Source organism: Neofelis nebulosa, chromosome 11 (genome assembly GCF_028018385.1).
Source record: "Neofelis nebulosa isolate mNeoNeb1 chromosome 11, mNeoNeb1.pri, whole genome shotgun sequence".
Taxonomy (NCBI): Eukaryota; Metazoa; Chordata; class Mammalia; order Carnivora; family Felidae; genus Neofelis; species Neofelis nebulosa.
Window position 1 is genome coordinate 89,804,646 of NC_080792.1, and position 21,741 is coordinate 89,826,386.

At 46.8% G+C, this 21,741-nt stretch overlaps 1 long non-coding RNA gene across 1 annotated transcript; it reads left to right on the forward strand.

Moving 5' to 3' along the window:
* Window positions 1-4,322: 4,322 nt before the first annotated feature.
* On the forward strand, window positions 4,323-6,526 carry LOC131489465 (uncharacterized). Its single transcript, XR_009250573.1, has 2 exons — window positions 4,323-5,965; window positions 6,086-6,526. It is a non-coding gene; the product is annotated as an uncharacterized LOC131489465 (long non-coding RNA).
* Window positions 6,527-21,741: the final 15,215 nt, after the last annotated feature.

Genomic DNA, 21,741 nt, shown 5'->3' on the forward strand with positions numbered 1-21,741 from the left:
CTACGAAATAGCAATCCTTCAGCTATAGTAGTCGTAAGGAAATTTCCTCCTCTAAATCACGATACCAAATAGGAAAAATGATCTACAAGTGCCCCATGTGTAGGGAATTTTTCTCTGAGAGAGCAGATCTTTTTATGCATCAGAAAATCCACACTGCTGAGAAGCCCCATAAATGTGATAAGTGTGATAAGGGTTTCTTTCATATATCAGAACTTCATATTCATTGGAGAGACCACACAGGAGAGAAGGTCTATAAGTGTGATGATTGCGGTAAGGATTTTAGTACTACAACAAAACTTAACAGACATAAGAAAATCCACACAGTGGAGAAGCCCTATAAATGCTATGAGTGTGGCAAAGCCTTCAATTGGAGCTCACATCTTCAAATTCACATGAGGGTTCATACAGGTGAGAAGCCCTATGTCTGTAGTGAGTGTGGAAGGGGCTTTAGTAATAGTTCAAATCTTTGTATGCATCAGAGAGTCCACACGGGCGAGAAACCCTTCAAATGTGAAGAGTGTGGGAAGGCCTTCAGGCATACTTCTAGCCTCTGCATGCATCAGAGAGTTCACACAGGAGAGAAACCCTATAAATGTTACGAGTGCGGGAAGGCCTTCAGCCAGAGTTCGAGCCTCTGCATCCATCAGAGGGTGCACACTGGGGAGAAACCCTATAGATGTTGTGGGTGTGGGAAGGCCTTCAGCCAGAGCTCGAGCCTCTGCATCCACCAGAGAGTGCACACTGGGGAGAAACCTTTTAAATGTGATGAGTGTGGGAAAGCCTTTAGTCAGAGCACCAGCCTCTGCATTCACCAGAGAGTACACACAAAGGAGAGAAACCATCTCAAAATATCAGTTATATAGAGTGTTTTGCTAACAGTTAAAATTCTTAAAACCCATAAGTGCCACTAGGAAGGAAACCCTGTAAATACCTACATTGACCCAAGGAATTTTTACAGCAAGCCCCAGCAGGACATTCTTTTTGAAGAGGCATATGTGAGGTTGGTTTTTCTGGTTTTTGTTTGTTTGTTTTGTTTTTGGATTCATGCCAAGTATGTTCCACAACTTGACTTTGAATCTGGAATCCCTCTGAGTGTCTGCCCCAGACGGGCTGTGAGGTCCCAGTCATAGGTGTGTGTTTCCTGGGATTTGGGCATGATGCCTCAGTACTTGGAAATACTACACAGGAAACCGTGATCATTGCCCAGCCTCCTGAGTCACCCTCTGTCTATGCTTTACTTAAAAGTTATCCCGATGATTCCCCCTTCGGGAGCTCATGCCCTTCCTTCTCTTGATTCAAACATACTGGTTAATGAATGCATTTGAAGATGGACAGCTCCCACTAAGATAGTGTTCTGGTATTTCTGAGGTTCTCACTTGATTCAGCCCCTACATATCTTTCCATATATCCCATTATTTCTGAACCCACTTTACCTGTGTGTCCTCAAAACACCCATAAATATCCACCCCTTCCTAGATGGCATTAAATTTCATTTTAGATTTTAGGTGACTCATAATTTCCACTCACTGGCCTGTCAGAGAAATCATTGGCAGACATACATGCCCTTGAACTTTTCAAAAAAATTCTTGTGGATTCTGCTAATCACTGTGTCTCTATGTTAGACCTAATTTTCTAGTGGTTTCATCACATATTTTTAACTTGAATTTTTTTTTTTTTTTTTTTTGGAAATAGCTGAATGTAAATAGGAAGAAGCAAGCAAGCGAAGTTAGAACTTTTCTCCATCCAGAATTGCCCTCTCGGGCTCCCCTTGTAACACATGGAGCTCCTTACTAGCTAGGGGAGACCGTAGGAGAAGTGGATGGTGGGAGGAGTCACGAATAATGTTTAGTCTCTGTAATTTTGGGCAATAATGTGTAGGAGTCCTCAGTACCTTCACTGAGGATTATGTATCCATTCATTTTTAGGCATGAATGTCTATGTTACTCTCTCCTTTCCTTTCTTCGTTCATTCAACAAGTATTTATTGAACACCTCCTATGTGCCAGGCACTGTGCTAGGTGCTGGGAATACCACTGAGTAAGACAGACAAGGGCCCTACTCTCATGGAGTTTACTTCTGGTGGAGGAGACGATACGCAAGTAAGCGAATACATAATGTAGTTTGAGATAGTGGTTAAGTGCTATGAAGAAAATAAACTAGGGTGATGATTTAGAGTGGGGGTGGGTGGGGGTGGGGCATCATTAGACGGCAGTCAGGGAAGGCCTTTCTGAGGGTGGCATCGGAGTGAGCGGGCAAGGCTGGAGGCACTGGCCGGCCAGCCCCGCCACCGCGCCTGCGTCTGTGGAGTGGAAGGTGGCCGGGCGCTGGAGCGGAGCGAGCAGCGGGGAGGGGGGAGATGCTGAGTTGCTCAGTATTCTGACGTTTATAGGCCCTTTTTTCTTTTTTCTCCTTCTTGTTCTTGCTTTTTTTTTTTTTTTTTTTTTTGTGGCTAGATTGATATTAAAAACTCACGTGGAAGGACTCAAGGAATGTTTAGAAGACCAAAAGTCCCCAATGACGAGAACAAAAAGCACCTAATTTTTAACTTTGTTTCTCTTCTCATTCCTGTTTCCATTGATTTCCCACACGTAGTCCTTATGCTCAGGAAGTCTTTGGGGGAAGTTAAGGGTCTTTGAAGCTCTGAAATGGTTGAGCAGGTTCACAGTGTCTGTCAACTGTCTTAAGAGGTTGGGAAATGAACTACCCAAAACAGTCGTCCAAATACTGAAACAAAGCTTGATTTTCTCTTCATATTTGAATTAGGTTTTTGTGCTTGACTGGAAGGGGTTTTTGTGTAACTAAAACCTCAAGGCATAAAGGAGATTTAGAAGGAGCACATAACTTGGTGGGTGGGCCATGAAACTAGAGATGGGGTTCGGGGGTAAATGTATCCCTGTTCACAGCCTTTGGGAAGCCCCTCCTCCTGTGCGTCCTCCTTTCCCAGGAGAGGGCCAGCCGAGTCACTGGGGGAAGCCTCTTCCGGGCCTGACGCCCTCGACTACGATTTACTGTAGTGTCTTACCCTTGTCCACGTCGCGGTAGGCTGCGGTGTTAGAGAGCCGCCTAGACCTTTAGTTGCTAGACAGACAGCTGAAATATCATCGGTAGGATTTTAGTTTTAGGAAAAATCAGTTTGATTTCTAGCTTTATTACTATTAGGTGTGTGAGCTTGGGCAAATCGCCTAATCGTGGAGTCTGGTTTTCTCACGAAATGAGGACATTAGGCTAAATGATTTCCGAGTTTCCGGCTAGTCCTAGAGTTCTATATTTCTACATAGTTGAATTATTTTATCATGCTGTTGCTGGGGGATATGACTAACACTTTTGAAGCTACTAATTTTATGTCGAGCTTTAAAGTCCATAATTGTTATCTTCGGAAAATATTATTTGACCTACAGTATGTCCAAATCAGTTTAATAAAATCACTTTATAACAGGGTTCTGTGCTTGACACGTGGCTGTGTGAATTCAGTGGTCGTGTGTCGTGTGTGGGGGAGGGGGAGGGGGGGAGAGAGAGCGCGCAGTTGGGGATGGCTTGTGTATTACTGTGTATTATGCCTAGGGTGACCATATGATTTACTGCCCAAACTGGGCACTTAAGAGTATAGGGGGTGCTGTTAATGAGGACCACAGGCCTGAACTGGGACTGTCCCAGCAAATCAAGCTGTGAGGACACCATGGCCCAAGCAAGTAACAAATGACTGAATTGCATCCGGAGTAATTCAGAGAGGAGGTGCAAGGTCTGTGGCCAACTGGAAAAAGCGTGCCTTTCTGAAGGGATGGCCCCTGCTTGCCTGTAGCTGTTTATTTCCATGCTGGAATATAGGCCAAAGGTTCCCACATGCTCTGCTCTTTTAAGAGAAAACCAGCAAGCTGAATTTTTAGATAAAATTTAATGTTTTAAAATGTTTTAGATAAAACATGAGTTTTGAATGTCGGCAACAAATTCCTGGTCCCTGTGTGACCCGTGGTGGTCATTTGTATCACCTGCCTCATGCCCCCAAGCTTTTGTTTAACTCTGTGAAGCCCTGCTCTGGTCCCTGAAGGCTGCGGCCGACTCCTGCTGTGGTGGGACAGAAGTCCCAGGGGAAGCCATGCTGGCCCGTGCTCCGTGCCACAGGCTTGGACGGTGCTTCTGGCATCTGCCGGCTTTGAGGGTTCAGTCTGCGTCCCACTCCGACCGTCAGAGGGGAAGCCGCCCAAACTGGCCTTTTGACGTGAGAGGGTTTGGGAAGAGAGGTCACACGTGGGCTCAAGTGTCGCTCGCGGAGTCACTTTTGACTCCTACTAAGATTTCGTTCATGGCCGACCTCACAGCCCCACTGACTTGCGGACCCCTGAATAAGTGGCGAGTTGCTCCTTTAAGAACTGTATCGAGTCGGAGATCCCCAGACATCCAGGTGGTCTGCTGTAGAAGACACGGGTGCCCGGCCACCTCGAGGAAGCTGTCGGATTCTTTTGGGTCGTGTGAGCTTGAGCATGATGCTTTCTGAGGGATCTCCCAACACGTGGTTCTGTTATCCTAAAGAATGTTGAATCGTGAGACAGTTTTTCTGTCCAACTCGCTGTTCTCAGGAATTTGAAAAACCAGGTGAATGGGAAGCAAATATCAGAAGCACTTGGAAAAAGTACTCAGTGGGGAGATGAAGCCCCGAGGGGAGAGATGAGGAAGAGGCGGGCACCACCACAGGCAGGAGCCGAACATAAATAGCGTCTCCGAGTTAAGATCGAGACCGCAAGAGATAGGAAAACAGCGCGGCACAGCTCTTCCTCCGTGACCTTACGCAGCTCAACGTCTCCGAACCTCAGGTTTCTCACCTGTAAGATGGTTTTGAAAATACCGAACTCCCGAAATAGTTGGGAGGACTAAATAAGCGTGTATAAGGTGCCTAGCATTTCGTAATACGGCAGGAGAAAAGTAATCCCACTCGTCTGTTCGGGAAGATGAGTCATGTTCTTGGGGCTCCTCTGTTCTGCTGAGGCCCACCGGGATGGGTTCGGGCATCTAAATGTGGGGTAGGACCTGGAGAAGGTAGGCGGGACGTGGTTTCCCCGTGTGAGAAGAGCCGGAACAACGGGCCTCTCCCAGGATAGCCCGGCGACGAGAAAGTAAGAGCAGAACCGGAAAGGTAGTGGGAGACGGACCCAGGTGAGCAGGGTGGTGGAGGGCTGCGCGCCTTCATGGGTGAACCCTTACGACCACAGACTCCTTCCTTGAAGTCTGGGGGTGCTCGGTCCACGTGGAACTCCTCGTGGAAACCGCGGAAGGACTGTGTGCTGGGTCCCGGCTGGAATGGGACGGACCGTCTGTACGATGGTAAAATAACGTGTTTCAGCCACAAGAGGGCAGCTGTGAGACCGTGAGCTCCAAGCTTCCACAGGCCCCATTTCCCCAAACCCCTAAGGGGCAGGGAGGCCCGTGGGTGTCTTTGTTACCACTCCTAGTGTACGGAGTTAGAGCACTTTTCAGATCGTAAGTAAATGAAAACCTTCTTTAAATCATCCCATGTTAGGCACATGAGCACATCCAAAGATCCCAGGGCCTTGGGCTTTGTTTACACACGTCAGCGGGAGCTTGGCATAGATCTCAAAGGAAGGTGACTCTCCTACCAAAGCGCTTTTATTGTTCAGATTTAGGCGTGTGCAAATGAAATAAACATTTTTAGAGTAAAATAATGGCATATAAAAGTTGCTTTTCTTGGTTTTCAGGTGTATGTATGCATTTTTTAGACTCCAACTCGTGGGTACCTTGCCAGCTATATTTACTAAGCAATATTTCTGAAAATGGGTTCACTCAGAGACTTCCCCTCCTCCTCTGTGCTGGCCCTGACCCGGGCCTTCCCTGCCTCATGAATTACAGTGGGAGTGTTGTGTCTGGAGAGCGACATTAAGCCTGATCTCTGTAGATGGGTTTCAGAGAAGTCGAGAACCTTCTTAAATTGTATGCAGAATTTTGTGTATCTGCAGGTATGTGCGTTTTTCTAGGAAGAAGGGCTTTCATTAAATGTGACTCTGATTAAAAAAAAAAAAAAAAAAGCCAATTGAGGGAAATTATCTGATTTAGCCACATGGTTGTTCACTATGCAGGGGGGTGCCTAAGAGTCCAGAACAGAGGCGGGTCACTGGAAGGAATAGAAAATGTTGGGTGTAATAAATGGAAGGAAAAAAATAACACTGTGCTGTGTCGCGGGGAGAAGGCCTTTGGCATAAAACGAGATACATACGCGCACGTTTGTACCCTGGTCGTCTCGGATGAGCTGTGTTACGGTGTTACGGCGTAATGTAATGTGCTTAAGAGAAGCTCTGTGAGCGGTGCGGGAAGGCCTGCGGAGGCGAGAACAGCCAGGCGTTTCCGAGGGGCCGGCTGGGGAGTGGAAGGAACTGGCTCTGAGTGGACGCGCTGAAGCTACAACACAGTTTGCCTCTTGGTGGCAAAGAAGGCAGTTCTTGCTGTGACACTGGAGTGAGGTTCCCATTGCTGGTGTGGCTCGTGTTCAGATTCTCAAATAAACCTGTTACACCACGTGGCGTTGTGTCCTTCCGTGTTTAACTTCTGTGCCCCACTTCGCTTGCCTGGAGCACAAAGTTAAGGTGTTATCTCTTTATTAACATTTAAGTCCGTCACCTTGAGCCTTCATCCCGTCTCCAAAATGTGCTTCTCAGCCCTGGCGCTCCTTTATCCCTGTGTGCCCCCCTCCTCCCTTTCCGAGGTGAGCTGGAGACCCACAGGGTTGGAGTCCAGAGGGGAAGTCCCGCCTACTTCCGGGGGAGACTGAGCAGGAGGCTGGGCCTGGGGGGGGGCGGGGGGGGGGCGCCGGAGGCTGTGTTTCTGTAGCTGTTGCCGCCACACCGTGGCTGCCGATGCCAGCGTTTGGAGAGAACCGCCTTCTCTGTGTGCTTCACACTGAGATCGCTTGATCCCGGAAATACCAGGAGGAGAAATTTTAAAAAGCTCAGTGTAAAACAAGATGGTGGAGGGGTCAAGTGAAAACGTGAATCACAGAAGAGGTGCACGGGTTAAATTCCGCCATTTACAGACATTGTCAGGTTGAATCATAAGCTTCACCACAGATATGTGTATAGGTCGATGACGAGAGACCACTCGAAATAACCCAAAAGGTTGAAAATAAAGGAGTGGGGAAACCTCAGCAAGCGCTCAGGGAGAGTGAGCAAATAGTGGTAGCTTTGTCCATCAAAGTAGAATTAGCGAGCTCAACGGCATCGACTTAGGAACTTTGTCAAGAAGATCGCCGTGCGCTTTTATTTGGCCAACGTAGCTTTGAAAGACAGGCGGTTTGTGTTTTTAGAAACGCAGTGAGATGTTTGGTAATCCCTAACCACAGCACGTTCTTTTCACCCACATCTCCTTCATCTTCCAATCATCTAGACTAAGAAAGATCTGACCACTCAACTCGCTTCGTTAACAAACGACGTGTCAGTTGTCTCTGAACTGTGTGCCGACAGACCCGCTTGGAACATTCATGGTAATTGACCACGTTTTATGCTGGAGAGAAAAATCTCACCAAATTCCAGGATGTGGGAAATCCCACAGGTCCCATTCTCTGACTATAACGCAATAAATACTGAGGTTGCCGAGAAAGGGCCAAAAATCCTTCCCCCCCTTGGAAATAAAACACAACAGGACGTCCTCCTCCCTCTCCAAGTTAGCAGCTAAGAAGGCAATACAAACAAGTACACGTCCTTTGGAAACGGATAGCCATGATGGTGTCACATAACGCACCTTGTTGGATGGGACCAAGATGACTTAAGGGTTTGATGGCCTTAAATTCACTTGTTAGGTAAATATTAAAAATAAACCAACCTGTCAAACTAATAAGGATTCTCACCTGTTGCTGTTCCTCTCAACCTGTTCCTGTATTGAGTCATTTTGAAAAACAAAGATAACACCTTTTTTAGTTATCTAATTCTTTACAAATTTTTTTTAAAATTTAATTTTAGAGAGCATGAGCAGGAAAGCAGCAGAGAGAGAGAGAGAGAGAGAGAGAGAGAGAGAGAGAGTCTCAAGCAGGCTCCACACTCTGCAACCCTGGGATCCTGGCCTGAGGCGAAATCAAGAGTCACGCTCAACCGACAGAGCCACCCAGGTGGTCCCGGTCGTCCAGTTTTTGAAAATTTACCCGGTTAATATACTATTAAGAGGTTATGGTTTCTTATTTAAGAAAGGATTTAGTAGTATTTAATCTTCGTTCCAGAAGAGCTTATATAGCACATAAATATCTATGCCCTTCACCGCTTGCCCAGAGTACGGAACTAAGTCGACACCTGGCATGAATGTTTCAGTCAGTCATTTGAGCTTTGAAAGGGTGATACAACTCACCCAAGGTGGCATGGGTTCTACAGGTGGAACTTACCAAGTGTTAACATTTTTACATTTTTTCAAGACTATTCAGATTTTCTCCCTCATTTTTGAGGATTTCTAGTTTCCCATAAAAATCATCCTGTTATTGGACATCTCCTTTTAGAGATGTAGGTAACTCTTAAGGTCTTGGCTCTCACTGTCGTTTTAATGAATAACCTTTTCTGATAACTCCTGTATTTTTCTCTTTCTTTCTTTCTTTCTTTCTTTCTTTCTTTCTTTCTTTCTTTCTTTTTCTTTCTTTCTTCCTTTTCTTCCTTTTCTTTCTTTTCTTCCTTTTCTTTCTTTTCTTTCTTTCCCGTATCGCACTTGCCCCAGTATGTTAGTTTTACTGTTATTCTCCCACCCTGCCCTCTAAGAAGTGGACATTGGATTTGGTGATCAATTCTGCTGGCTGTATTCTTATTTATTACTCTTCTAGTATCATCAATCACATCTTCTTCCTTTCCTTAGTTTAAACATTTTTTAAAAATGTTTATTTTTGAAAGAGAGAGATGGGGCACAAGCAGGAGAAGGGCAGGGAGACACAGAATCCGAAGCAGGCTCCAGGCTCTGAGCTGTCAGCACAGGAGCCCAATATGGGGCTTGAACTCACGAACCACGAGATCATGACCTGAGCCGAAGTTGGGTGCTTAGCTGACTGAGCCACCCAGGTGCCCCACGATTGATACCTTTAAACTTAATTCTCTGTATCACTCAAATCCTTTGTATTCTGTATTTACTTTTTTCAACTTGATCTAGCAGGTGTCTGAGGGAATTATTTTTCACTATCATTCTGGTTTGGTTAATTTCTCTGTGGTATTTCTAATTCTGTGCTGTTCGCTGTGTAACAAATGCCCATGATGTAGTTTTTAGTTGTACCCTTTATGGAGGTAAAATGCCAGTCTTTGTCTTGTTACATTGGTGTTGCCTTGAGTTCTGCGTCAACGTAGTTCTTCACATATATACGTACGTGTATGGGCATAGCCTGACTTTTTCTGGAAAAATGAGCAAATTCTGTACGTGTGCTGTGATGTGATTGATTTGCACTTAGCACACATCTTAGTGGCTGTTCGATATCAGCACATTCACATGTATACCTTCTAATGTTTTAATGGTTCCATCTGCTTTAATGGACATTTCCAACTGTCCTCTGTTCATGGAAACTTCTCCCATGTTTTCTCTTACTACTTCCATGATTTTTTCTTTGAAATGTGTAAATCTTTGATTTAAATTGTAAATCTTTGGTTTTTTGTAAGGCAGGTGGTCAAGACTCAAGTGAACGTTTTCTCCAATGGCTGCTTATCCTATGACTATTTATTGAGTCTTGTCTGCACAGACTTGAAATGCCAACTGTATTATAAGCCAACTTCTCATATATGTATTTGGGTCTATTTCTATTCCATTCAGTATTTTTAATTACTGTATCTTTATTATAGCTTTAATATTTGCAAGGCCAGGGACGCCTGGGTGGCTCAGTTGGTTGAGTGTCCAACTCTTGATTTCGGCTCAGGTCATGATCCCAGCGTTGTGGGATCAGGCCCTGTGTCAGACCCTGTGCTGACCATGGAGCTTGCTTGGGATTCTCTCTCTCTCTCTCTCTCTCTCTCTCCCCTTCCCCTGCTCACTTTCTAAAATAAATTAATCAAGTAAATAAAATTTAAAAAATATTTATAAGGCCATTTCCCAGTTCATCACTCTTGTCTAGATTTTGCCCATCTCTTCTGGAATGTTTGATCAGCGACCTGGAAACCTGCGTCATTTTGTGTTAGCCGTGGGCCTTGCAAACAACTTGTAAGATCATCGTTTTCAGATTGGATGCTCATTTTTCTTTCAGTGAATACACAACGCGTGTTCTTTTTTTGTTCATTTGCAGTATATGCTAACTTGCTGGTGAGTGATGCTATTGCCCGTTGAAAAGAAAACACAAAAAAATATGGTCGGATTTGTATTATTTGCCCTTTCCTTTATAATTTAAGTAAACAAGCTTGAAACTCCATAGTCCTCACTGGATGGGAAATCCCATGATTTTGGAGTGCGAGATGGAGTGCATACATTTCTTTGCTTCTTCTTCTTCTTCTTTTTTTTTTTTTTTATTGTGGTGCATGTATGGTTTCTTATGTTCACTGCTGGTGCCGCTGATTTGAGCTTTCTCAACTCTGCAGTTTGACTTTTATGGACCCCGCTGCCCTGTGCCTCACGCTGTGTGCGTGTATCTGTGTGCACCAATCTGTTACAATAAATCTCTTTCTTTATATCCATACATATCCTATTGGTTCTGTTTCTCTGGAGAAGCCTGACTAATGCAGCCTCTAATGTGTTTGGGGCTTGGGCGGGAGGACTAAGTACAGACCCACGTCTGCTGAAGCGGAAACCCACACCCACAGTGAATCAAACTGCTAGCTTGATTTATGAGCGTAAGAGTTATAAATCAAGCCAACAAAGCGTCCCCTCAAATAAATATGTTCTAGTCTCCTAGTGAAAGGCTGCCCAACTTCAGAGCGCTGTGACTTCTCCAAATTCCATGTTGGTCGTGACGGCCCTGGAGGGTGGACTGGCCGTTCTCCACCCCCACCCCACCCTACCATTGCCCCTTTATTGGTCCTCAGGCTGGAGTGTCTATACCAGCAGCCGGCTCTTTGGAGATAGTACTGGATGAAGGCAGGGCCTGCCTGGGCTGTTTGGGAAGGAGCCTCCAGGGCAGGGATGTTGGGAGCCTGAGGCAGGGCTCTGGGTTGGCTCACCCGGTGGCCCCCACAGGGGTCTGAGTGGGGGCCCCTCTTGACCGGGTGCAGACTGACCATGTACCATCGAAGTTTTAGTTAGCAAAACTATTGGGCAAGACCAGCCCAACTGAAATTTCTGCCTCATGTGGATAAACAAAAATAAATGTATCCAACAGCCATTTTGAGGAAGGAAGGAAATGGAAACCATAGCCCGTGAACTCGTCTTTGATCACGCGCCTTGGGCATTAGCGAGTCAGTATTTTCAGGTCTTTTTCTGGTTCCCCCCCCCCGTGTTTTGGCTTCACATGGGCCAAGTTGTTTGTCCTTCCCCATGGTGAGTGGCAGGCAGGAGGATGCGTGAATAGCTCTTTTCTGCGTAAGTGTTTCTGTCTCAGGGTAAGTGCTAATCAAGATCCTCAAGAGGTCCTTGGGCTGCGGGATGCCTGGGAGACATAGATTGTTGTCGACCTCACGTGCTCAATGCCGGAAATTCTTGAGAGGCCACTCAGGGACCACCGTGGTGACACGGCTTGTACTTCTCAGCAACATTTTAGCACCAGCCAGCGTCTCTTCTCTGCTCTTTTTCTCACGCTCTCACAGAATAGCTTACAAGTTCCCCAAAGTCCTCTGCTCCCTCTGATAATTGCTTCTGCATAGTGACACAATTTTAATATTCAGTTTTAATATGCAGACAGTTCTAACACGGAGTAAAGCAGTGGCTTGAATAATCCCCACGAGTGTGGAATAACGAGATAGATATGTTGCTTTGGAATTAATTATATTTTATTTGCCTTCATGATTTAGTTTTGAAGAATAGAATTAAATTAGCTCACATTCCTTGAGCAAAGAGGCAAGTTACATGGGTGTTTGGGAGAGGGCCAGTAATTTTGGGAAAACCCATCTGGGGTTCATTTTTTTTTTTTTCCTTTGTAAAGAACAGTAATCTAGAAGTTGCTGATTCACTCGTGGAGAGTTGACTATTAATCATACACGAAAGCGTTTATGTTCTCTGTGTAGACCATAAAATAGTGAGAGATGTTTTTCTTTTGTAAAACAAAACGAAAACCCCAAGGTGGATGGAAGAACAACTTACTTTGTTATTCAGTTTCTACTGGAAGGAGTGTTGCTGTCACCTTTATTAGAGTTGATACATTTAATAACAAAACTAAATCTAACAGACCCCTCCCCACCAGGTACACTTTATTAGCGAGGCAGAGTTAAATGCCAGAGTTATTTTACATCAGTAAACAAGACACACTGAACATCAAAAACCTGACAGTTCTATGTCATGTGGCCAAAGAGGCTGAAAATTAATTCTGGGTTATTTTGGGGCCAGCCGTGGTGTGGCCTGAGAGGAGCGCATTTGCCCCCTCTAGTGGTCAACGGGGGTGGGCGGTGGGGGAGGGGCTCTCCCACCGCTTCCCTGCGATAATTCATCCCGGTCCCCAACCTCCTTACAACTTTCTAAACATTTTCCCCCTTACGAAGATTCGAAAACTGTTCACTTGCTCTCCGACTTGCTTTTACAAGACATTTCTCCTGGCCTATAGAACGTTTTTCAGACTCACCACAAATGCTGTGAAAGCCACCACCGTGGGCGTCCCAAGTTTTCACCTGTTCTCTCTCCCCTTTACGCCTTTCGTACCTAATTTCAGTGTTGAATCTCATGCTCCAAATGCAGTTTACTTTGTCTCATGTTTTCAGATTCTTTGTTAGTTCTAAGTTCTGTTAACTATATCGAGGCTTTAATCGATCACTCATTTGAAAGATAAAAAAGATATAATTAGTTAATCGATTACTCATTCAAAAGATAGAATTAATTTTTTTTGTAAGGGGTAGTATTATACCAAAAAAGCCTGACGTGGGGCGCCTGGGTGGCTCAGTCGGTTAAGTGTCTGACTCTTGATTTCGGCTCAGTTCTTGATCTCATGGTTTTGAGCACCCCGTTTCTTGTTCCTGTTGGGGTCATCAAAGACCATTATCTGACCAAAGAGAGTTCTGCTAAGTACAAGAACGCTAGAAAGGCTGGGGCGCCTGGGTGGCTCAGTCGGTTAAGCGTCTGACTTCAGCTCAGGTCATGATCTCACGGTTCACGAGTTCCAGCCCCGCATGGGGCTCTGTGCTGACAGTTCAGAGCCTGGAGCCTGCTTCAGATTCTGTGTCTCCCTCTCCCTCTGCTCTTGCCCTGCCCGCGCTCTGTCTCTCTTTCTCTCAAAAATAAATAAACATTAAAAAAAAGAATGCTGGAAAGGAATGGCGGTTAGCAGCACGGGAGTGCAGATCGTAGCCTACGGACCAGACATACTTATGAGCTTATGAGTGGCTGAAAAGTTCCTTCTGCTGCCTCCTTTTCTCCGCCTTGAGGCAACTGTAGGTGGAACTTATAAACTACCCTTATATTTTAGAATCTGGGATCTCTATCTTAACGTACTTATTCAAGTGGTCATAGCAATTCAGAGGGAACAAGATACTCTACCTCTGTTTTATGCACAGGGTGCCGAAAAGAGCGTTCAGTGAAATGCAGAGGTGAGGGGGCAAGGCTAACCCAAAACCCAGGTGTCCTCAAGTTACTAGATGATCCAGCAGTCCCACTTCCGAGTATATGCCCGAAAGAATCGAAAGCCGGGACTCTAACAGATATCGGATACCCTGTTCATAGCATTAGCCAAAAGGTAGCCAAAAGGTGGAGGCAACCCAAGATAAGCAAAAATGTGATCTGTCCACGTGGTGGAATATTACTCGGCCTTAAAAAAGGAGGGGACTTCTGGCACATTACAGCGTGAGCGACCATTGAGGAGAGTATGCTGAGTGAAGTAAGCTGGTCACAAGAGGGCAAATACCGTATCATTTCACTTCCATTAGGGACCTAGAGTAGTCACACTCATAGATTAAAAAAAAGTAGGGGGGTGATTGCCAGGGTCTGAGGGGACAGAATGGGGAGTTAGTGTTTATAGGGACAGAGTTTCAGTTTGGGAAGAGAAAAAGTTCTGGAGACGGACGGTGGTGATGGCTGTACCTGTGGATGTACGTAATGCCACTGAACTGTGTGCTTTAAAACGGTTAAGATGGCAAATTTTATATTATATATATTTAACCCCAATGAAAAAACAGTGACAAGAAAGAAAGGGGGCATCTTGGAAAAATATTTAGGAAAAAAAAAAAAAGCGTCACAGTAGGCACCTCGCCTGGCTTTCATCCCAGCCCCCTATATACTAGCTGTGTGATTTTGAGCAAGTTGCTCGACCACTCTGTGCCTCGGATTCCTCATCTGTAAAATGGGAATGATATTGTACTTACTGATTATGGTTATTGTAAAGCTGAAAGGAGATGATGCAGGGTGGTGCTTCGTAGAGGACCTTGCACAGAGAGAGCATAGAATGAATTCTGGCCATCATCACGGAGAGGGTAGCCTGCCAAGGACTTGCTTCTAGTAAGTAGCAAGCACTTCCTGCGAGAAGCACGCCAGCCTGTCTCCAGGGCCAGCCTCCCCCACCGTCGAGCACACGGGCCACACGTCGTGTTATTTGTTATTTGCTTAACCCGATCGAATCCTGAGTGCTGCATCCTTGGGAGGAAATCACTGCCTATCAAGACGGCCAGAAAATTCAGCTAAGACATTTAAAGGTGTCAGCACATTGTCAATATTTGACTTCCTGCCGGTGCAGCGGAAAGATGGGTATATGTGATTTGCGAATAAAATTTTTTAAAGTAACATGGAAAGAAGACCAGCACCAGATGTCCTGAATCCGAAACCACTGCCTCACGAGTTAGAGAGTTGCATCCTTCCTCGTGACGACCAGCCAAAAGCCACCAGTCATGTCACGTAGGGGAACCTGCGTTTTCACCGAGCGTCTGCCTAAGTGAAAGCCAGCTTGTTAGGGGCTGCAAATAGAATAGAATGACACACACCGCTCGCTCTGTAGATTCTACCTGGCGGGAGAAAGACTTCCAAACATACAGTTACAGCTCAGTGTGGTAAGAACACCTACAACGTGTGAGTGGGGGTAACACCTCCCAGGGCCGCGAGGCCAGGCCGGGCTGCTTAGAGGAGGGCTTTAGGGGATGCCGAGGAGTCCGCCAGGGCACAGCCTCACAGGTACAGCGAGAAGGCACCCCCCCCAGCAGAGGATGCGATGTATGGCAGTGGTTCTGGAAATTCAGCCTGGCTTCAGAAGCACCCGCAAGGGTCGTGAGCACACAGATCACGATCCCAACCCCGCATTTCTGATGCAGTGAGCGCGGGGTGGGGCCCGAGAATCTTTGTCTCTGGCAAGTTCCCAGGGGATGCTGACGCTGATGCTGTTGCCCTGGGGACCGCGCTTTGAGAACTGCTGATTTGCATGAAGGCCTCAAGTCGCGGCGTGTGTGTGTTTGGGGAACCGTAGGTAACTCAGCATTTCTGGAATTTGAAGTGTCCGAATGATACAGTTAGAGAGTTAGGGAGGGGACTAAGCGCACAGAGCTGAGGGCAAGGGAAACAGCACGCTCTTGTGTATTTCAACAGCAGCAGGCCCTGTAACACGGCCTGCAGTCCTGACGACAACTCAGGAACTAGGTGCTACGGTGCCCATTTGACAGATGAGGCAAGTCTGGAGCGCAGGCTAACTGATTGGAGAGAGAGAGATGCAGGAGGCAGGGGACCCCAGACTTTGTGCCTGATACGATACGGGGGAGCAACGTCTTTTTAAAGCTGGAGACAGATCCCAGGTGATGCCAATGATCAACACAGGAAGCTCGGGAGAGGCAGGATGGAAATGTTCCGTCTGGATTACGGGAACAGATAAATTCCCTGTTTTCCCCAGTTAAGACTCATTTCTTGGGGCACCTGGGTGGCTCAGTCGGATAAGCGTCCGACTTCGGCTCAGGTCATGATCTCGCGGGTCTGTGGGTTCGAGCCCCGCGTCGGGCTCTGTGCTGACGGCTCGGAGCCTGGAGCCTGCTTCTGATTCTGTGTCTCCCTCTCTCTCTCTCTCTGCCCCTCCCCTGATAATACTCTGTCTCTCTCTCTCAAAATTAAATGAACATTAAAAAAAAATTAAAAAGACTCATTTCTCCCCCTCTCCACTGAAATTGGCCACTTCTGTTGGCCATGACGTAATGCCGGCTGTGGTCACCAGGGGGCACTTTTTTACTTCGAATAATTTAAATTTGTCAGGCTCTGCAGAGGTCAAAATACAATGTTCCTCCAGAAAATACATCTTTTAAGATTTGCCCTCATTGTTTTCCATTCTATTGGGTTTAATGGTGACATCTGTTCAATTGTTCAATGAGTATCTACCGAATACCCAGCATGTCTAATCCACTGTGGGTGGCAAAGAAACGAAATGTTTTCCTGGCCTGTGACTCCCATGACCTAGTTAGTAGGGAAGATAAGGTGACCACAGCACATCTTGCTTGAAGTCAGAGGAACGGTGTAGACACCCAAGAGGGTGTGAACTAGCAGTTGGACCTTCCAGAACGACGACAACGTCCAGAGCAAAGGTGAAGAGGCCGGAAGGTACTGGAACATAGGATTTGTTTAGGGAGGCTGGAGGAATGCAGTGGCCGGGAAGCAGGAAGCTTGGAACACAGTCATGGGGGAGTTACTGGTGGAGGAAAACTGGAGATGGGGAGAGGGGTCTGGTCCAGCTGGAGGTGACTGGGTCTGTACTGAGGTGACATTGGAATAACAACTAAGAATTGCTTCTGAATCCCACGGAGTAAACAAGACCACCTGGGAGAGTCGGGAAAGAAGGCATATTCTGGAATGCTCTCAGAACACCTTGTTTTGAATAATGGTTTTTAAAGTCGTTCTGTTAGTGCTCCTTTACTCAGATATTTTCCTGTAGGGTCAGTGGTGAGATGTTTTGCGTGTTAAAGAATAAATTATCCGGAGGGCCTGGTTGGCTCTGTCGGTGGAGCACGCGACTTGATCAGGGTTGTGAGTTCGAGCCCCGCGTTCGGCATTGAGGCTACTTAAAAAAATAATAAGGAAAAAAAAAGGAATAAATTGTTCTGATGCTTGTCAAAATGGCAAGACTTTACTCAGGACTGTCTCATAGGTGTCTGGACTATCCGGGGAGGCGGGTGTAGGGGGAAGCGGTGACCAATCAGGCGACTAGGAATACAGTCAAGACAGCCCGGGATTTACCGTCCACAGTGAGGAGGGTCGGGGGACAGACAACTCCTGAGGGAACATCGAGGGGAAGGATTGTTGCTAAACCGACTTCACAGGGCTTGCTGAAGGCAGGACAAGGTGATTGGGCGTCAGGGATGGCGGGGTCCCCCGTAAGCTGACTAACAGATTGTTGTTGGAGCTGGCCTGGTGGAGAAGAGGGCTCCCGGGGGCCCCACGCAGGTTTGGGAGAGGAGATCTTTTATAAATTCGAATTTCAGTGCGTAAAGTGGGCCGTATTTAGACTAGTTAAATGGGAGCAGGATTGTGGTGAAACGGATAAATGAAGCCTTAGGTATTTTTATACAAATAATGAAGCTTTGTTGAAATTATAAGCCAGTGGGAAAAGTTTGTTTGATTGACAATAGGTAAAGCGGCAGATAAATGACTTAAGGGTCCTTTTGTTTTTACCTTTGCTGAAAGAGATGGTATCAGTGGGTCAAGATAGATTTTTAAAAATAAAATGAAAATATGAAGTGCTTTTGGTCCATTGAAATAAGGTGATGTCTTTGGTCACGACTAGGTTCCCAGTTAATAGGCTGATTGCACACACACACACACACACACACACATATTTACATAAACATTAAGCCTTCAACTTGTATTAAAAAAATTTTTTTTAAATGTTTATTTATTTTCGAGAGAGAGAGAGAGTGTGTGAGCAGAGGAGGAGCAGAGAGAGAAAGGGAGACACAGAATCCGAAACAGGATCCAGGCTCTGAGCTGTCAGCGCAGAGCCCGATGCGGGGCTCGAACCCACAATCTGAGATCATGACCTGAGCTGAAGTCAGACGCTTAGCCGACTGAGCCATTCAGGCGCCCCCAGCTTGTATTTTCATAAATTGATGTTTATACCTTCATAATTTATATTTTAGTTTTTATAACGTTGATGTTTTTATTAATTTATATTTTTCTTCTTTTCTCATTGCTCCTTAAACTCCCCTTTCATTGCCAAGAGGCAGTTAAGTGCATGGGCTCTGGATTCGACTCCAGAATCCTCTCCTCATAATGCAGAGGCTTCAGTTTGTCTCATTGTAGAAACAGGCTCATCAGATGCCCAGCACCCGCTCAGTCAACCATCCCTGTTTCTGGCTGACCCTGCCTTTGGTGTGAGACAGAATTCCAGCCTCCGCTTTGTGAATTGAAAGGGAACTCATCTTTCCAACTTGTCCACGGAGTTCTGGTGTGTCCCTAAACTTCTTGTATTATGTGGTTAAGGATGAGGGGCGCCTGGGTGGCTCAGTTGGCTAAGCGACAAACTCTCGATTTCGGCTCAGGTCCTGACCTCGTGGTTTGCGAGTCCTAGCTCTGCGTCGGGCTCTGGGCTGATGAAAAAGCCTGGAGCCTGCTTGGGATTCTTTACTCTCCCTCTCTCTCTCTCTCTCTCTCTCTCTCTGCCCATCCCACGTGCTGCGCGCGCTCTCTCTCTCTCAAAACAAGTAAAATAAACTTTAAAAAAGGTATTAAAACAGAAGAATGGCTTAGCAGTACGTACTTGATGAAGAAAATTCACAAGACCCTGTTCATGGTTCTCTACTATGGGATTGTCCAACCTTTAACATCCATTTCTCCCTTATGTACAAACCCACGGATGTTAAAAACAGGACGAGGAAACAAGTTGCGTGTTCAACACCACACTTCCAGAGGTGGAATTAACTCAGAAAGTGGCTGGACGACTCGGCCCCGGAGCCCACGGTCACAAGTGATCAGCTATGGTTCTCGTCTCTGCACTGCGACTCAGCGGCCCCTTGATTTGGCACTGGGTGCTCTGCAGTAGGATACAGCGCCCTTAACCTCTGTTTGCAAAACATCGTCACCCACAGGGCAGTTTCCCCAGGGTTGAAAAGGGAAGATGAACTCCAAGAATCAGATTTTGTTTGCTCCCGGTGGGGCAGGGAAGTTTAGGGTCATTTTACCTGGGAGGGTTCTTTTGATTCAGCCAATGGTTTTGGCTGAGAGTTGCAGGCATGGTCCTTCAAAAAGTAATAGAGGGGCGCCCGGTGGCTCGGTTGGTTAAGCGTCCGACTTTGGCTCCGGTCATGATCTCGTGGTTTGTGGGTTCGAGCCCTGCGTCAGGTTCTGTGCTCACAGCTCGGAGCCTGGAGCCTGCTTCGGATTCTGTGTCTCCCTCTCTCTCTGCCCTTCCCCTGCTTGTGCTCTGTCTCTCAAAAATGAACAAACTTAAAAAAAAAAAAAAAAGCAATAGAGACTTCTTTTTTAGAACTGGTTTTTCCCTACTAGCTGTATCCGACATAATTTATATCATGATCGTAGATAACTACGCATGACGTATTGATACCTTTTTACTGATATAGTTCTTTATCAACATGTTTAGCCTTAATCAATTCAGGTGCAAGAGTTGCTGGTTGAAGTCTTGAGGGGGCAACGTACCCGGATGTGACCAAATGTGGGGTTTGCAAGGCGGAAGCAAGCAGCGGATTCAGCCTGGCTCCCCGCCCGTGACTCTCTGGTGGTCAGTGAAAAGGCGAAATGCGTAGGAACGGGCTGCTGTCGAACGGGAGGCGTGTTCCTCTCAGAGACCCACGGAGCAGGGGCGTGACGTCCACGCTCACGGCAGAGTGTCACGCGTACACCGTGGGGGCCCCTCCTGGTGGCCACGCTCACTGTCCATGATGCTGCGGCCGTCCGCTCTCCTTGCTTCCATATCCGGTCTCCGTTTGTAACTCTGTGACTTTTGACCACGCTCCTGTCTGCGTCTTTGATCTCTCCTTACATTGCCCTTTTGTGAAAGAGCTTCTGCACAGGCAGCCGTCTTCTTAAGACTTTTTGTCGTTGGATGAAGTCAGCAAATGTTTAAAGACGTAGGCAATTATTTGTTTTTACGGTTTTGTTTTAATTCCAGGGAGTTAAAACCTAAAATAGTAGTTTCTGGCATACAGGATAGTGATTCACCCCTTCCGTACGTCACCCTGGGCTCATCACGACAAGTGCCCTCCTTAATCCCCAGCACCTAGTTCTCCCATCCCCACCCACCTCTCCTCTGGGGACCCTCCGTGTGTTCTCTGTAGTTAGGAGTCTGTTTCTTGGTTCCTCTTTCTCTGTTTTTCCTTTGTTTGTTCCGTTTCTTAAATTCCGCACAGGAGTGAAATCATATTGTACGTGTCTTTTGCAGACTGCCTTATTCCTTATCCACTTAGCATAATACTCTCTAGCTCCACCCGTGTCCTTGGAAATGGCAGGATGTCATTCCTTTTTATGGCTAAATAATATTCCACCGTGTATAACCTGTTCTTTACCCATCCGTCTATCAGCGGACACTTTGGCTGCTTCCATAATTTGGCTGTCGTTGTTAATGCTGCTATAAACATCAGGGTGCATGAGTGAGTGTTGTTGAATTTTTGGGGGGTAAATACCCAGTAGTGCGATTACTGGATCGTAGGGTGGTTGACATCGACAAGTCTTGAACAGACTTCAATGTATAGTATTAAAAGTCAAAATAGATGACACATACGGTAAATTTCATGCTGTAGAAACTCTACCCTTGATTTAAATTTTTTTTTAACGTTTATTTATTATGGAGAGGCAGACACGGAGTGTGAGCAGGGGAGGGGTAGAGAGAGGGGGAGACACAGAATCCGAGGCAGGCTCCAGGCTCTGAGCCGTCAGCACGGAGCCCGACGTGGGTCTGGAACTCCCGAACTGTGAGATCGTGACCCGAGCCGAAGTCGGTCGCTTAACCGACTGAGCCACCCAGGTGCCCCTTTAACCTTGATTTAAAAGAAGCGGAGATAAGAAAGTGCTCAGAAGCGCACACGGTTTCAACAAGAGTCATCAACTGCCCATCACGGTCAACGCTGCGGAATTCATGGCCAGCATCACCGGCTGCTTGCCTTTGTGGGCGCGTGAAAACCGTGTCCAGCTAAAAGGCGGGGAAGCTCTCCCGGGCAGCCGTTCAAAGGACTGATACGTGTCACCTCTGGGCTAGAAGCGGCATGTCTCCTACGGCATGTGCCATTTATTCTCCGGGCCGTGGGTACAGGGACCCGGCTGCCCGAAAACGCACGCACCGTCCCTGCCTCAACGCCCTTGGCATGACTGCATAAAAAGGCCCTTGAAGGTCAGGACTTCATTCACCTCCGAGTTTGTAGCCAGCCTCCCAGTGATCCGGATGGCAGCCCAGATGCCTCGTTCCGAGCTCGGCCCAGGCTCCCCTCTGACCAGTGGTCTTGCCATCCCACAGATCCCACAGGCCTGATGGCCAGCCCACCGGCTTTATTCCCCAGCGTGTGCTTTTGCATAGTGAAACACAGACCAAAGATCGCAACAAGACAGAGATAGGGGTCCATCTGGTGTTACCTGAGGCTGGGGTCCTCCGCCTGGCAGCGTTCACATTTGGGGGTGCACAGTGCTTTGTTCTGGGCTGCCCTGGGCACTGGAGGGCGGTCAGCAGCGTCCCTGGGCTCAATCCCTCGATGCCAGGATCGGCCACCACACAACAGTTGTGACGACCCAAAGCGTCTCTAGCTTGAGAAGCGCGGCTCTAAGC